Source organism: Lontra canadensis, unplaced genomic scaffold, assembly GCF_010015895.1.
Source record: "Lontra canadensis isolate GAN:19392208 unplaced genomic scaffold, GSC_riverotter_1.0 scaffold9, whole genome shotgun sequence".
NCBI classification, from domain to species: domain Eukaryota; kingdom Metazoa; phylum Chordata; class Mammalia; order Carnivora; family Mustelidae; genus Lontra; species Lontra canadensis.
In genome coordinates, this window is record NW_022631003.1 from 18,054,279 (window position 1) to 18,071,861 (window position 17,583).

A 17,583-nucleotide genomic window follows, 5' to 3' on the forward strand; every position below is an offset into this window, starting at 1 on the left:
TGTTTATTCTATTCTCTGAGGACATGGGGCAGGTGGGAATGGCTCTTACATAGCAATTCTGTGGTTGTTGCATGATCACCATGAGTGCCTGTTCACAATTTGGTACTCTCAGCTCTAAATGTACCCATCCCTCTGTGCCCTGTTCTCAGAAAATGAAGTTCTCTTCCTTGTCAGCTCACATGAGTTTGAGTTCTGTCGATAAAGGCAATGGAGAGACACAGCAGGAAGGGCTCTTCTGGTTTCATAGTGTTTTCAGGGTGTTTGGCAGCTATGGCTTGGTTATCTGCTGCATGCAGGCAGGAAGTCCTGTGTATTCAGCTTCCAGCAAGTACTTGTGGCCAGTCCCAGTCAAAGCTTCCTGCCCTCTGCTCCATCCCTCCTAACAGGGTTCTTCCTGCCTGCCAGTCACAGCCTGAGATCCAGCCTCACTAATTTCAGCCTGTGGACTGTGGAGCTGCCTGTCCCAGGTCAATGCAGTGAGCATGTCTGCCATGAAGCTGTGTGTGGCTGCATTGTCTTCAATGACATCTAAATCCCCTCTCCAGAGAGCAGATGTGGTTTCCCAGTGATCTCTCCCTTGGGTACTCTCCTTTAACTCTAAGAAATTCTTTATGATTTTCTTCATTTTAGAACTTTTCCTCTTAGTAGGCTTTCCCTCACAAATGGATAATAATTGTTTACATCAATCTTCCTCTGGTTTCTGTTCCTGAGTCAATTCTGGTGGGTAATTTTGGCACCCAGGGTTGTTCAACCCTTACTTGCAGCCCATTTAAGGGCTAGGACAAACCAATTGATTTGGAAATATGAGTGGATTGATGACCTTATGGAAGACTTTACAATAACAGTGTTTGATATTATAATTTGTACTTTATTATTTAACAAATAACAAAAGCATACGAAATGTAGAATATGTACATGAGCATATATATTTTTTACATTAATAAAATTAAGATGGAAAAACAGTTCTATGACACCAAGGGGGAAACCTCAGGTACACTTTGGGCTTTGTGTGATTATGATGCAAACTGCAGGTTCCTTCGTGGTAACAAACGAACCATTCTAGTGAATGATGCTGATAACAGGCAAGGCCATGCACGTGTGCATATGGGGACAATGGAGGATAGCTCTGTACCTTCTTCTCAATTTTGTTGTGAACCTAAAATTGTTCTAAAAATAGTATCTGAAAAATATCTGGGAAAATTGTATGCCTTTTGAAGAAATGAGAAATATCTTCTTTATAGATGGTGAGTTAGTGTTTTACCAAAATTAGGTAACTAAAATGCCCAATGCTTACAAACATATATTATTAGATCTAAGCAGTTTTAAAAGATCTTATGTTTGAGTCAAAGCTGAAAAATGAACAATTCTTGTCACTTGTTGAAAAAACTGATGACCTGAAATACAGAGAATTATATCTTATTACTCTTAAAAATACAAATCACAATGTTTTAGACACTAAACAGCTTATGTAAAGTAATAGTTGTACATCTGAATCTGAATATTTCCCATATCATTCTGCTATGGAAACACTTTAACAATTGTGTTATAGGATTGTTCACGTACTGTACTGATTCTTTGTAAGATTAGTCCTCTTAAGGCATAAAATACAAAAGTTGTCAAGAAACTTATGGTTTAGGAAAGAAGGCCAAGGCTTTTGGACACAGAGGTGAATTAATATTGATATTCTGGGAAACTCCACTAATCCATGAAGAACAAGTGAAGAGGCCGAGCAAACCCTAAGACAAAACACTTTTTTAAGAAGTCAAATAAAATCTCTTACTTGAATTTGTAATAACAACCACAGTTATTTTTTTCTTACTTTATAAAATCTTTCACATTTTCATATAGTGTTACACACTGAACATGTTATAAAAATATCTTAAGTGAGGAGGACAACCATATAAAAATAACAATTTCAGGTTTCTGATAATTTATCAAGAGTTAATAATATTTTGTGAAATATCTATTATGAAAATCTCCTAGAGATTCAAGTAAGAAGAAGCACATCTCTAGTCCTCTTGCCCAGCACTGATCCCATGCCTCCCTACCCACCCACCATAGCTCAGTCATCCAGAAGCTTGTGAGTACACAATTTGGAGAAGTTGCAGAAAGCAATGGTGCTGGTGCCACAGGGGAGACTCAGTTAACAGCGGGGAAAGGACTGAAATATCCCACTGACTTTTCAGCTCATGATTTCGCTTGGTATGAATGAGGAAAACCCATACTTTTACTAGCCAGAGGTTGTAGTTTTTTGTCAAGCATTGTGACCCCCATAAGTATAATGAGAAGGTACTCTAAGGTAAAGTAGAACTGAAGAGATGACATTAGCTCTCTACACACTCCTGGCTGATGGAAAAAATATGGGAATGGGGAGAGGAGACCAAGGTGCACCTAGAAGAAAGTAAAAGCTGAAGGAGTCTTGAGAACTGTTGGAAAGTTATGAGGACTCCCTACACTCTCTCTCACACACACACAGACTCACACACACCCACACATATCACATGGCAGAGGGTGGAAGCTCTGCTGACTTGCGTGCAGTATTTGAGCACAGTCTTTAGAAATTTGGTGGTTCATTTCTAAACTAAAAAAATCACAATGATCATACCCAGGGAGATAGGCTAAAAAAAGGTAAACAATACAAATTTGGAAAAACTGAGCTAAAAATATCAGGAGGCCAACTTTAGAGAAGATTCTGCAGTAAAGTTTATGCAACTTATAAGAAAATAATAAATCTAAGAAAAGTAAAATAGGATGAATGTTCAGTAAACTATGTTATCAAAAATGTCTGCCAAGAAAATTAAGAAATGGGGCACCTGAGTGACTCTTTTGGTTAAGCAGCCAACCCTTGATTTTGGCTCAGGTCTTGATTTTCGGGTCCTGGAGTTGAGCACCACATCAGGTTCCATGGCAGCATGGAGTCTGCTTGGGATTCTCTCTGTCCCTCTCCTCTGCTCCTCCCCCAACTTGCACTCTCTTTCTTTCTTTCTCTCTCTCTCTCTCTCTGTCTCTCACTCTGTCTCTAAAATAAAGTAAATATATTTTTAAAAAGAATTAAGACACTTAAAGAAATACTGGAAAATATCTCCCTATTAAAAGAAAGCATAGGCCAATAAAAATTTCTACTGGGATAAGATATTACATTTATTAGAAAAAGTATTTTAAAGTAATATTTATAAATAATGTAAATTATAAAGAAACAATGTTCAAATAAAGTGAATATATGATAGCAGCAACATAGCAAGTAGGAAATAGCAATAGAAAAATAAAACTATATGAATAAACCTCAGAAAATTCTGAGTTACTTGCATACTTGAAACGAAAAGTTCACTTATTGTCTCTACAGAAAATGTGATATGCAGAAGAAAGAGTTGATGAAATTGAGGAATGAGTAACAGAATTTATTCATCCTATAAGATGAGAGAGAAAAAAGAGAGAAAAATTAATAGAGTTCATAGATCTTCAAAACAGCTTCAGGAAATCCAGCATAGATCTGAGTACAAACTGAGAAAAACAGAGGCAGGAAAAAGCTGAACAACAATCTTAAGTCATGATGAATGTACAACTTATTAAATATTTAAAAAAATATTTATGGACACCACAGGCTAGGAAATTACTAATAAGATGAACACTACAAATCCACATCTCAAGATGTCATGATGACACGAGCAAAAATCATTTGCAAACCCAGACAAAGAAATGCTCTTGAGGGAACAGGGTAGATTATGAGGTGACTTAAGTCAGTGTGAACATCAGGGAATGGGTGATAATATCCTCCACTCCTGCAGCCTTAGACCACATCATCTACCACAGATTCCGTAACTGTCCTACACACTATTTAGACCGGAGGAGGATACAATCCTCAAAACAAAGGAATGAAAAGCCCCAGGCCCTAAATCCTGTATAGAACCAATCTTCAAAATACATCCAGACACATAATCCACATATATTCATTTTTTATAAAGGTGCCAAGTCAATTCAATAGGGAAAGGACAGGATCTTTCATAAATGATGATGGGAAATTGACTGTTCACATGTAAAAGAATGAAGATGGAGGCTAACATTTACACCATGTACAAAAGTTAACTCAGAATGGACTGAAGACCTAAACATAAGATGTAACACTATTATATTCCTTGAAGAAATCATGGAGAAAAGTGAACATTATGTTTGGCAATGATTTCTTGGGTATGCCACCAAAACCTCTGACCACAAAGGAAAAGTCCCCTGTAGGCAAATGTGGAACATCAAAACATTTTTGTGCATTGAAGGGCATGATCACCAGAATAAAAGGACAGAATGGGACAAAATGCTTGCAAATCATACATCAGAGAAGGGGTTCATATGCAAAGTATATAAAAAATACAACAAGTCAGTAAAAACAACAAAACCAAATAACCCAATTAAAAATAGGCAAAGATGGGGCACCTGAGTTGGTCAGTCGTTAAGCGTCTGCATTTGGCTCGGGTCATGATCCCAGGGTCCTGGCATCGAGCCCTGAGTAGGACTACCGGCTCTGCAGGAAGCCTGTTTCTCTTCTCCCACTCCCTTGTGTTCCCTCCCTTGTGGTCTCTCTCTCCATGTCAGGTAAAATCTTCAAAAAATAAAATTAAATTAAATTAAAAATGAGCAAAGGAATTGAATAAACTTTTTTTTTCCCAAAGAAAATACACAAATGGTCAAAAAGCTTATGAAAAGATGCTTAATATCCCTAATAATCAGAGAAATGCAAATAAAAACCACAATATGATATCTCCTCATACTCCTTAGGATGGATACTATAAAAAAAAAATGTCAGTGACAAGGAGGAAATAGAGGACCCTTGTACACTGTTGTTAGAAGTACTAATTGGTCAACCATTGTGAAGAAGTGTATGGAACTTCTTTAAGAAATTAAATGAATCAGCAATCCCACATGTAGGAAAATATCTAAAAGAATTGGAAGCAAGATCTCAAAAAGCTCTCTGTGCACCCATGCTCACTGCAGCACTATTCACAAGACCAAGTGGTAGAAGCAGCCCATGTGTCCACTGAGGGAGGCATGGATCAAGAAAACATAAGACACACATGACAGCATAATAATATTCAGCCTCAAAAAGGAAGAAAATTCTATCATATGAGTGAAACTTCAGGACTTTGTGTTAAATGAAATAAACTACCCACACACACAAACACACACAAGACACGCGCACAAGATGCATGGTTCCACTTATATGAAGTATCTAAAGTAGTCAAACTGAGAGAAACAGAAAGAAGAATAGTGATTGAGGGAAAAGTATAGAAAGGAAATTATTGTTCAGTGAGTAGAGAGTTCCAGTTTGACAAGGTGAAAGTTCTGTAGATCTGCTGGACAACAACGTGAATATACTTATTGCTCCCAAACTGTGTGCTTAAAGTTGGTGAAGATGTGTGGTATAGTTAAATGTAATGTAAAATGTGAGAGAGTGTATGATTCCCACTAGATGATAGTCTGGAAAAAACTAACTCTGGATACAGTTGAAAAGATCAGTGTTTAAAAGGGTTTAGCCAGAAGGAAAGATGGATAGGTGAAGCGAGGATTTTAAGGCAGCAAAACTATTCTGTATAACTTCATAATGGTTGATACTTGCCATTATATATTTCTCCAAACTCATAAAATGGACAAAAAAATCCACTATAGTCTTTGAGTGATAAAGATGTGTCAATATTGTTATATTAACTGTAGCAAATGAAACACTCCACTGAGGAATATTGAAAATGAGAGTCTACCCACTATGCATGCAGCAGCAAGAGAAAAACTAGTTATTACATTTAGGAAAATAACAATATGACTAATAGATGAATTCTCACCAGTAACAATGAAGAATAAGTGATAAGAAAGGTCATTCAGAGCTGGAAGTACTGAAAAAAAAAAAAAAAAAACAAGAAACAAAACAACTTTGCTCATATACAAAAACCTCAAACAACCAAACAAACAAAAGTAAAAAGACTTGTAGAACAAGAATTATAAATTCAACAAAACCATCTTTCTAAAAAGAGGGTTCATAGAAGTACCTGGGGGGGCTCAATAGGTTGAGTGTCCAAGTCTTGATTTCAGCTCAGGTCATGATATCAGGGTCCTGGGATTGAGTTCTGTGATAGCCTCCAGGCTCAGCATGAACTTTGCTTTGAGACTTTTTCTCCCTCCCCCTCTGCTCTCCAGCATTCACCCTAAGTCTCTCTCAATAAATAAAAAAATCTTTAAAAAAAAAAAAGAAGGTACATAAAGACCCCAAGACAAACACAAAACTTAAGAGAATTTCTACTTAGTAGAAAATTGTTCTTCACATTAAATGTAAATGATGCTACATATTATTAACCCATATACAAAAGAAAGAATAAATCAGTGGAAATGGTAAATATGTCAGTAAATTTTTAAATCTGTGTATATTCACTTTTATTTGCTTTAAAGGATAAGATTATTTAAAGACATCATTATAAGACTACATAGTTGGATGTATACCAGATACATTATTATTTTTCGTATTTGTTATTTTTTGTGTGAAATATTACCGTGAATGCTTCAAGTCACCAATATGAAATCATGAACACAATGTAGGAAAAGACATGTGTAACTGGTGTTCAGAAACCAGTGTCAGCTGGCTTCAGTACAACATGTTTAGAAGTACAGATTTTTGGCTCTATCTGAAAGTAGAGTGTTCCTATAAAAGTTTTCCTTAGCTGAAATGATGTAAATTGAAGGAAAAAAATCACCATTAATTTATATGGAAAAATTGTTGAGCACTCTCTGATCCAAACAATAACTTCTCGGGTTTTTGTGATGCCTTACGACACATCTTGCTAATGGTTACACAAAATAAACTAAGATGAAACACAGGACTCAAAACACCATTCCAAATTATGCTTGTTGGGAGATGCTGAGTATAGTTTCTGAGGAAGGATCCTGACGGGGTCACTCTCAGTGCTTGGGGTGTGAGCTGCCTCTATAACAGAAAACCTAGCACTAAGCACAATTTTCACTTTTTGTTTTTTGCCTAAAAGCAAAAATCCCCTTCAGATTTCTGTTGCTTAGCAAAAACTGGTATTACCCTAGGTTTTTCATAAAAGTAAAGTAACATAATGCAAATGTTTGGAAAAGCTGAGGCATACCTGTAATAATTAGGGTCAGGAAATGGGTTATGTTACTGTCCATTTAATATATCTTATCAGAATTTAGTCAGAATTCATTTGAAGTAGATGGCGACCAGTTAATAATATATGTGTGAAGAGTCCCATCAGCAAGATGGAGAACTAGGAGGTCCCAATGCTAATCTGCCTCACAACAAATAATAAGAACAATCACTAAACAACATACTAAAAACAGCTCAGGAAAAGCTCTAAACAAAGAAGCAGCAAAAACCTGATAGAGGTCAAAAGTCCAGGATGGCGCCACAGAGAGTAAAGCAAGCATTTTGCTTGTATTCCCCAACCCTCCATTTGGGAGTGATTCACCCCTGCAGGAATCCCCTCAGAGGAAGTCACCACATGGAGAGAAGGAGAGCAGGAGAGTACAGGAAGTTTCACCTTCAGGGATGTCACAGTTTTTGCATCAGAAGTGCCCACCAATGCTGATCCTGATTGATGGAACACCCCAGAGGGCCCCACACTGCATCTACTCCCAGAGGCTGGAGCTGTTGCTACTGTGAGACCTGCCTTCAGGGACCCCAGTTGCTACTCTTAGGTTTGGGCACCATAACATCTCAGCATATATAAGATTAGAGCTGCCTGTGGTTTTTGGCCCCCGTGGTCCAGACTGGGGCTCTGTCTCAGCATTACTGGGCAACCTCTGCTACCCTTAGCCCTGCCACCAAGTCCTAAGACATGCTTTGGCAGCCAATAGTGGTAGATGCTGCTGCTCCGCTGAGTCCCACCCACTGGGTCCATGTCAAGCCTCTGTGTCTTCACTGAAAAGGTGCTCCTGCTGCTCTGAACCACACTCCCATCCCGGGCCTGGACTCTGAACTGCCATTGCTAACACCAGGCTGCTGCGGCTTGGACCCTGTCCTTCACCTATGGAAGTTCAATACTGACCCATCATTGCTAGGGCCAAGCAGCCAGTGCCTTGAGCCCCATCTCTTAGGCCCCATAGCAGGGCTCTGAGTCCTCATTGCTGTTACTGTACTGTTGCATCCCAAGACACTCAGTTCCCATTTCACAGCTTAAACTGCCTTTGGAGGCTATGCTGATAGAGCCCATGACCAGCTCTCTGGGTCCTGACACATGGCTATGACCAGCCAGCACTCGGTCAAAATATAATCTAACATAATTACAGTGATCATACTGCAATACATAATGTATCAAATGAACACAATGTATGCCTTAAATTTATAGACTACTATATGTCAATTGTATTTCAATAAAAACAAACAGAAGATATATTTGTGATACCTACACTTACTACCAAGGAAATAGTTTAAGAATATAGGTAAGTAAAATAAGTCAAGCAGAGAAAAACAATTTTCATAAGGTCTCATTCATATGTGGAACATAAGGAATAGTGCAGAGAAAGAAGGGAAAAAATTGAATGGGCAGAAATTGGAGGAGACAAACCATGAGAGACTCTGGACTCTGGGAAACAAACTGAGGGTTACAAGGGGATGGTGGGGGGATGAGGTAACCAGATGATGCGTATTAAGGAGGTGTTGTGATGAGAGCACTGAGTGCTATAGGCAAATAATGAATCGTTGAACTGTTGGGGTTAATGTAGAACACGAAATCAGCCATAATACCTGGCTTAGTAAAATGTTAACACAGAGGCTGCTGAGGGTGAAGGAAGGTTTCTGAGAAGGGTGTGGGTCTTTGGAATGGCAAGGCCTGTGTGACCACTCTGATGTTGGAATGCCTGGGGGGTTGTCTTCTGGAAGCTTTCTTAGCCCAAACAGCTGCTCTGTGATGTATGCATTGTCCCTTAGACTATGTTTAGCAGAATTCATAGAACATGCAGATTAGCATATCTCATCTTTCCTGTAAACAGATCCTCCTACTTTCAGTAAGACCCCTTGTCACACATCCTGTGCCTAAGAAACAGTGATAAGGATTTGTGATTATACTGAAGGACCAATAAAAGTGGGAGCAAAGAAGAGCAAAGAATCTTCATCTCTGAGCATTGACCCTTTTGCCTTCTCTTCTCTTTCACAGCAAAATTTGGAGTAATTTTTCATCCACTGGTACAGGGATTGCTGGCCATTCCCAGCATTGAACACTACATCAAAAACTAATGGTGTACTGTATGTTGGCTAACTGAACATTAAAAAAAAAAAAGGAGTAGAACTAAGACATTAATAGAGGAATAAAAATGGAACACTAAAATAATATATACTTAATACAAAAGATGTCAGATAACTTGGGAGGTGAAACCAAGATATAATAAATAACAAAATGGCAGATCTAAATCCAACTATCCCAATAATCACACTTATGTGAATAAAATAAATATTTTAGTCAAAAGATAGAATTGTCATCTCGAATATAAAAGTAAGATCCATCTACATGCTTTCTGTAACAGACACACTTCAGAGTCAAAGGCACAAATAGATGTAAGAAAAGATTAGCCACAGATATACCTGACTAACAGTAACCTTGTAAGTGAACAAAAATGCCTATTCTATACCAAAGTAGCTGTTAAAACAAGAACTATTATTAGAAATTAAAGGAAACATTTCAACATGTTAAGTTTCTCAATATAAGAGGAAGATAAAGCAATGATAAACATAGATTATTCACCTGACAACAGAATCCAGGCCTCAAACAAATGCAATAGAAAATGGCAGAAATGGAAGGATACATAACTCAATGAGCAGAGTTGAAGGTTTAAAACTTCTTCCAGACAATCACCAAACCAGGAGCCCTATGGAAGACCGTCAAAGTATAGGAACCAGCTTGACATAACTGACATATATAGAAAGGAGTCTAGGTCATAAACAGGGATCAAACATTTAAAAGATGTAAAATTTCAAAGTATAGCCTCTGAAGACAAAGGAACACATTAGAAGCAACAACAGAAAGAAATGTGGGAAATTCCGAAATATGTGGAAAGTAAACCATTTCTGAAAATTTTCCAATTCAAGGATGGAATCTTTGAAAATATCTTGCACTGGATGATACTAAACTGAGAACATACCAAAACTCTTATGGGGGAACGAAAGTAGTGTGTAGACACAATTTGTAGCTTTGTCATTTATACTCAAAAAGAAGAATGTTATAAAATGCATGATCTGAGTAGCTCCCTCTCAAGAAACTATAAAGAAAAGAGCCAAATAAAATTAGAGAAAGAAGATATGATAAACATGTACTTAGCTGAAGGGTGATTGTGAGATATGTGTAGTAGAATGACTCATGGTATCCCCAAATAGATCGAATACCCAAATATCCAAGGAAGTCAACAATAGAATGGATTCTGATTATAGTAGAATCCAACAATGGAATAGCAAGGAGTTTGGACAGTTTACATCTTCATGCAACTATATGGATGAAGCACACAAGTTTAGCTTCCCCTGAAAATTCCAAGAATAAAATATGCATACTGTATTATTCCATTTATATAAATACTTTTTAAAATGCAGAGAACACGGAAGGGGCATTTTGCAGTACCGGTAAAATTCATTTTCACATTCCAGGCGATGGTGACACTTGAAAATGCAGCCATCAGTTGGCAAGTATCCTATGGGCATCCATCTGTACGTACATTATACCACAACAAATGTATAAGAGAATATTATGAAAATATGCAAATATATTTAAAACTAGATGTAAAATTGAAAAAAATCCTACCAAATACAACTTGTGTCAACCAAGTCCAAAAGAAATAAAAATATCAGAAGTATCTTACAACATCTAATACATTTTTATCTGTCACTCAGAAAGCTTTTTGCACTCGGTTACAGAATAGTTAGGTGCTTATGAATGAAGAAAATGTGTGACAATTAAAAACCAAAAGACCCTTGTACGGTGTAAGAAGAAGCTAATAAAATATGTGACGTGCATTTTGATGGGAATATTAAAAGAAAGGAAATTACATGTTATGCAATCGCAAATACATTCAGACAATATGTAAAAATAATGGGCTATGATATAAATAGATTTATTGAAGCAATACCATCCTGAATTTACATTTGAAATGCCATAAACTTAACCTGTCACATTAGCAGAGTAAAGAAAGTCAAATGATGTGATATCTCTGTTGCAGAAGGCAACTGATAAAATACATAATGAGTTTAGTAAAATAGATTATAAAGTGCAAAAATTATAGCAGCATACATATGGAATACAGATTTCAACATGATGCAAAGTCATTTGGTGTAGAAGTAAGGTTTTTCAGCAATGTTGTGGAAACAATGGAGTATTCATAGCATTAATAAATATATACTTTATACTGTGCACAAAAATGTTAAAAAATTGATCATCTTTAAGTGTAAATTATAAAATTTCAAGAAGATGTATGAGAAAATATGCATGGCCTAAAGTTGGGCAAACATTTCTTAGAACACCAAACACATGATCCATAAAAGGACAAAATAATGAAGTGTAGTTGATCAGGATAATTTCTACTTTTTGAAGAGAAAAGAAAGATAAGTCATAGCCTTGGGAAGAAATATTTGCAAATCATACATTTAATAAAAGCCTTACTACCAAGACACATAAGGGATTATTCTCAAAATACAGTAACAGAAACTAAAAATATAAAACAATATAAGCAAAATATTTCAATAGATAACTTCATTAAAAAACATATATGGGAGGCAAATGAATACAGTAAAAGATGCCCAACACTATTAGTCTTAGGAAAATTCAAATTTAAAAAAAAAATAACTGTAGACCAGATGTCCCTATTTCTCCCACCAAATAGAGCTACCCCACCCCAGGCATTAAATACAAGACAACATAAGAAGATTCAGACAGGTGATGAAAAAGCTAACAGAATCAGGCACTCCAGACCCAAGGAATGACATGGTGGTGAGTTCCCTAGAATTTTTCTTTCCCTCACATGTCCCAGACTGGTGCCAGAGAGGCTGGCAACTTATAGAGACCAAGTGTTACAGACAACTGCCTCCAAAATATTTTTTTCTCTTCGTCAAAATAATGTAAAAAAATGCTAGGAAGAGAGAAAATTTTAGATACTAAGTGCATTATTCCAATAAAAAAACATTGACTATCCAACAAAAATATCACTCAGGAATGCAGGGGAAATCAAGACATTCTGAGATAAGGGAAAACTAAGAAGATGTGTCAACACCAGACTGTCTCTGAAAGAATTGCTAAAGGGAATTATCTAAACAAAAATTAAATGATAAAAGAAGGAATCTTGAATCATCAGGAAGAAGGAGACAACAAAAGAATAAAACTATCATTCTTAGGTCTATTGGACTTTGCTTCACCTCTTGTGTTATCTAAATTCTTTGATATTTGAAGCAAAATCATCAGTTGAAGCCAAATTATAACATCCATGTGATTCTCAATGTAACTAGAGAAACATTTAAGACAATTATAGTAGAAATGAGACACAGTAAAGGGACATAAAGGAAGGAAAGGCTCTACATTTTACTCAAAGTGCTGTGGGTTGTGATAAACTGTGTAGACTGATATATGTGTATATAATTATCTATACAGGGATATCTAATATTTATACTATTTACAGAAAGCAGATTAGAACATATATGACATATATAAAAATTTATATGTATAAAGTTATGTATGAAGAAAAGATCTACAGTACTGTAATTTATGCTCTATCAATAGGTCATGATGTAGAAAAGTGTAACCTTCACTTTTATCTCAGAGCATCATAAACACAGCATCACAAAAAATAAATAAACCTTAATTAAAAGTTAAAAAATAAAGAAACAAAAAAAGGTAAACCCAGGGGCACCTGGGTGGATCTGTGGGTTAAAGCCTCTGCCTTTGGCTCAGGTCATGATCCCAGGTTCCTGGGATTGAGCCCCACATTGGACTCTCTGCTCAGTCGGGAGCCTGCTTCCCCCGCTCTCTGCCTGCCTCTGCCTACTTGTGATCTCTGTCTGTAAAATTAATAAATAAAATCTTAAAAAAAAAAAGAGAAAGGTAAATCCAGGAGGTAATATAGGAAATTATATTCAAAAACTTTGACCAACTTTTGAAATAGGTCCAAAATAATCACTAACACCCAGAATAATCAATTGGACCATGGTAACATTAAAATTTTGGTCATTAAAAGACTTCAATAGGGCAATAAAAATGCAAGTCACAGCTATTTCCACCTCATAAACTCAAAAAAGCTCTCATATCTAAAATACGACAAGGTCTTAGAAGGGAAAAGAAAACACCATCTAGGAGAAATGAACAAGAGACACACTTGAGTACTTCTCATCCTCACTGAGGAGAATGTCCAAATGATTCACAGCCCACAAAAATGATACTGTTATATGACCACCAGAACTTATTGTATTAATTTTTCTGAGACTATTGAGTTTTGGATAAAAGAACTCTTCTGTACAATGTGTATTTATGCAATAAACTAGAAAAGTGTATGGATAATTAAACATGCTGAACAACACAAAAAACTTTGAGCATGCAATTTCATACTAATGAAGAAGAAAATGTATTATAATTGTATGTTAATACAATTATCATGTATATTATACATTAATTTTTTGTTATGACAAATGCAATATTTACGATCCATAAATATACTATATTCTATGTGGTTAGGTATAATAAGTTATTATAAATACAATTTGTAAGAAAAAAAGATATAAAGGCTGGGGTGAGTGGGTGGCTCAGTTGGTTAAGGGTCTGACTCTTGTTTTCAGCTCAGGTCATGAGCTCAGGGTCATGAGATCCAGCTCTGAGCTGGGCTCTGTGCTCAGCACAGAGTCTGCTTGAGATTTTCTGCCTCTCCCTCTCCATCTGCCCTTCCCAACACCCTCTCTCACTCAAATAAATAAACTATCTAATATTTTTTAAAAGACATAGAAAAGACTTTTCATAAAAAAAATTTTTCATAATGCCCACATTCTAAAAAGGAACTAAATTTCTGAGGGTAGATCTTCAGAAGGTCCTATTCATACAAGACAGCAGCAGTAAAAATTCACAAACTACAGACAAATGCGATAATATACATGGAATACAAATATCAGATGAGTGAAAGGAGACACACATAAAAACGCATGCTGCATGATTTCATTACTGAAGTCCAAAAATAATCAAAAATTTCATAATATTAAAGTGGGCAGGGCTCCTAGAGGTTCTAAACTCCTCTTTCATGCTCTGATTTGTAATTACATGGTTGTAGCTACTTTCTGATCAATTGCACAATCATATATTTAGTTTTTTGATAATAATGGTAAAATTAAATAGTAAGGTTATTTCAGGCAAAAGAGCATCTTTGGAAGCATGGTTTTCTATGAAAAGCAAGACCAGGAAAATATCAAATGTACCTTAAAGGTATAAAAATATAAATAAAATATCACAGAGTCAAACTGTGGAATACTAACAGATGTTAAAATAAATAAACTAGAAATATGAACAAAATATGGGTGAACTCTACATATATATATATATATATATATATATATATTTAAAGATTTTATTTATCCATTTGAGAGAAAGATAGTGAGAGAGAGAGAGCATGAGAGCGGTGATCAGAAGGAGAAGCAGACTCCCCGTGGAGCTGGGAGCCTGATGTGGGTCTAGATCCCAGGACTCTGGGATCATGACCTTAGCTGAAGGCAGGTGGTTAACCAACTGAGCCACCCAGTGCCCTCTACAAATATATTAACTGGTAGGCTTTCAGTAAAAACTGGAAACATTTGAAATCTTAGCATTTCTTCTTCATTCTCTATGTAGAGCTGGGTAGAGTTCTTAGAAACATAGGACAAGGGTGCCTGGGTGGCTCAGTGGGTTAAAGCCTCTGCCTTCAGCTCAGGTCATGATCTCAGGGTCCTGGGATCAAGCCCTGCATCGGGATCTCTGCTCGGGGGGGAGCCTGCTTCCCCCTCTCTCTCTGCCTGCCTCTCTGCCTACTTGTGATCTATCTCTGTCAACGAAATAAATAAAATCTTTAAAAAAAAAAAAAAAAGAAACACAGGACAACAAACTCTCATTCCATGATTTTCTTTCAGTGCTAATGTAATAACAATTGTTGGAATATGTAATCCACTCTTTTGGACAATGACCACATGGATCAACTAAAGAAAGATTATGAGATATTATCCAAAAAGTTTCAAATTTTAAAAATTGCAAATTTACAAATTGCATATGTATACACATATGTATATGACATCCATGCACCCTCACAGCTGGCAAAAATAAAACACACACACACTCCCAAAAGAGTCAGGCTTCCCTCCCCTAATTTATGTGCCCATAAAAGGCAAACACACAAAAAGTCCATATCTACATGTCATTTGAGTCATTGAGCGAAACCACTTTTTTGGAATTACATAATGATTTATCTCTTATCATGTCATAGCAGGAGGAAATTTGAAGCAATTGGTAACAATGAGTATGGTAATTTTAAAGATTTTTTTTTTAATTTATTTGAGAGAGAGACAGTGAGAGAGAGCATGAGAGAGGAGTAGGACAGAGGGAGAAGCAGACTCCCTTTGGATCTCGGGGCCTGATGTGGGACTAGATTCCAGGACTCCGGGATCATGACCTGGGCCGAAGGCAGGTGTTTAACCAACTGAGCCACTCAGATGCCCAATGGGTATGGTAATTTTAAATGAGGATTTCTTCATATTGTTGCATAAGAAAGAATACTCTCTTATAATCATTACTTATTAACATCTATTTTCTGAATTTTATAATATATGTTTCCCCTCAAACTCTATGATGATTCTTCACAGCCTAGATGGAGACAAAATATAAACTCTACTTCTGTCAGAACTATGAAAATCATTACATACATTTCTGGATTCTTGTAATAGGGTATGAATTGTTCTGCTGTGGTGTTCCACTACCTAAAAATAAAAATTAATCCTTGTAATAATTCTAGTTTTTCCATTTGAAACTTGGTGTATGTTTTAAGATTAGAATATTCTGGAATAAAATTGACTTACTACAATTAACAGTATCATTAATATTTGAGGGTGAATCAATCCAAAACCTTAAACAACCAAACATCGGCAACTCTTAAGAGTATTTCGTTTAGCCAGTGTCAAGAATTAACTTGTGTTTTTCAATTATGTATATATGTATATTTTCTACAATCATTGTTATTTATACTTTTGAAAAATTCAGAAAAAACATTCCACATTTAGTCTAAACGCATACATGAAAAGGAAAGTTCCACTCCTTCATACTTGTAATGCTTAGAGGCACTGATGATCATTAAAATGAAAAGATTTCTCATAGTCATTCAAAGATTTACTCACAGGGAAGAGAACTTATCATTCTTGCTACAATATACGTCAAGACAAGGCAGGTGATTCCCAAAATCCCAGCAATGAGCTTCTCTAGAAATGACGGCAAATCTGTGGGGAGAGAAATGAAACAGTGAAAGAGGATGGATGGATGAAGACTAAAGTTTAGACAGTTTACATACAAGAGAACCAAAGATGCACAGGGAATCATAGGTATAAACATGGACAACAAACCCCTATCTACCATTGTAATCTTTCTGGCCATATGTCATTTAATTTTCATTAAACACAATGCTCCATGAGTTGTTTGTTGGTCAAAGACTGAATTACAGAAATGACTGAGTAAAGTTAGTCCTCAGATATCAATGAAAATACCCTATTCCAACTTTAAGCTCTCACACACAAATGAAAATATGTGAGATCATTCCCTACTCTTCCCCACACATCTGCACCCCAAGTTCACATCGTAGAATAGTTGTGCCTTGTGCCTTACTGTGTGCTTTATTTTTGCAGTGGTAGTTCTTGTCATTCCCTTGCAGGTCTTCAGAAGCATTTTGAAGATTTAATTCTGCACAGACGATTCCCTGCTCAGTTACTGAATTAGAGCTTTTAGTGCACTTACCTTTCGACTGTTGTCTTCTTGAGTTCTTAACCAGATTTGGTTCTGAGAGGTTTTCTCTTTGATTATTCATCTCAGCAGCTGAGAGATCTCAGGGCCTGTGCTATATGAAAACTGGACTGATGCAGTTGACAAACGGTCTAGGTAATGACAAGAGCGCTCCTAGAGTCACACTGGGTGGAGTGTGAGGTAAGCGGTAACACTCCTTTGTAGTTGAATGATGAAAATTCTGGTTCTGATTTTCTCAGAGCTTGAATTAAGTGTTTCATCAGAGAATAAGTGATTCTTAAAGTGTTATTTTATGTTTCTGCAATATTATTGATTGTAGCCATGAAAAGCAACAAATTAGTGAGGAATAAAGAAACTCACAAAGAATGATGCCCTCATTAGCTTAAAGTCAATTTCCATAGACACACTGTTAGAATAACAGGGTTAAAACTAAAATGCTGTTATTAGAAAATAAGGAGATTAATTTTTATGACAATTTTTAAAATCCATGAATGGTTAATGATTGAATGTTCTAAAGTAATTGGAGTAATAATGGTATTAGAATATGCAGGAAATACCTACAGTAAATTAGTTTTATTTGGTGTCTTATGTACACTTAGTAAAA

At 36.3% G+C, this 17,583-nt stretch overlaps 1 pseudogene; it reads right to left on the reverse strand.

Annotated features, from left to right (window-relative positions):
* Nucleotides 1-7,899: 7,899 nt before the first annotated feature.
* On the reverse strand, nucleotides 7,900-17,043 carry LOC116866386 (annotated as a pseudogene).
* Between the last annotated feature and the right edge of the window lie 540 nt (nucleotides 17,044-17,583).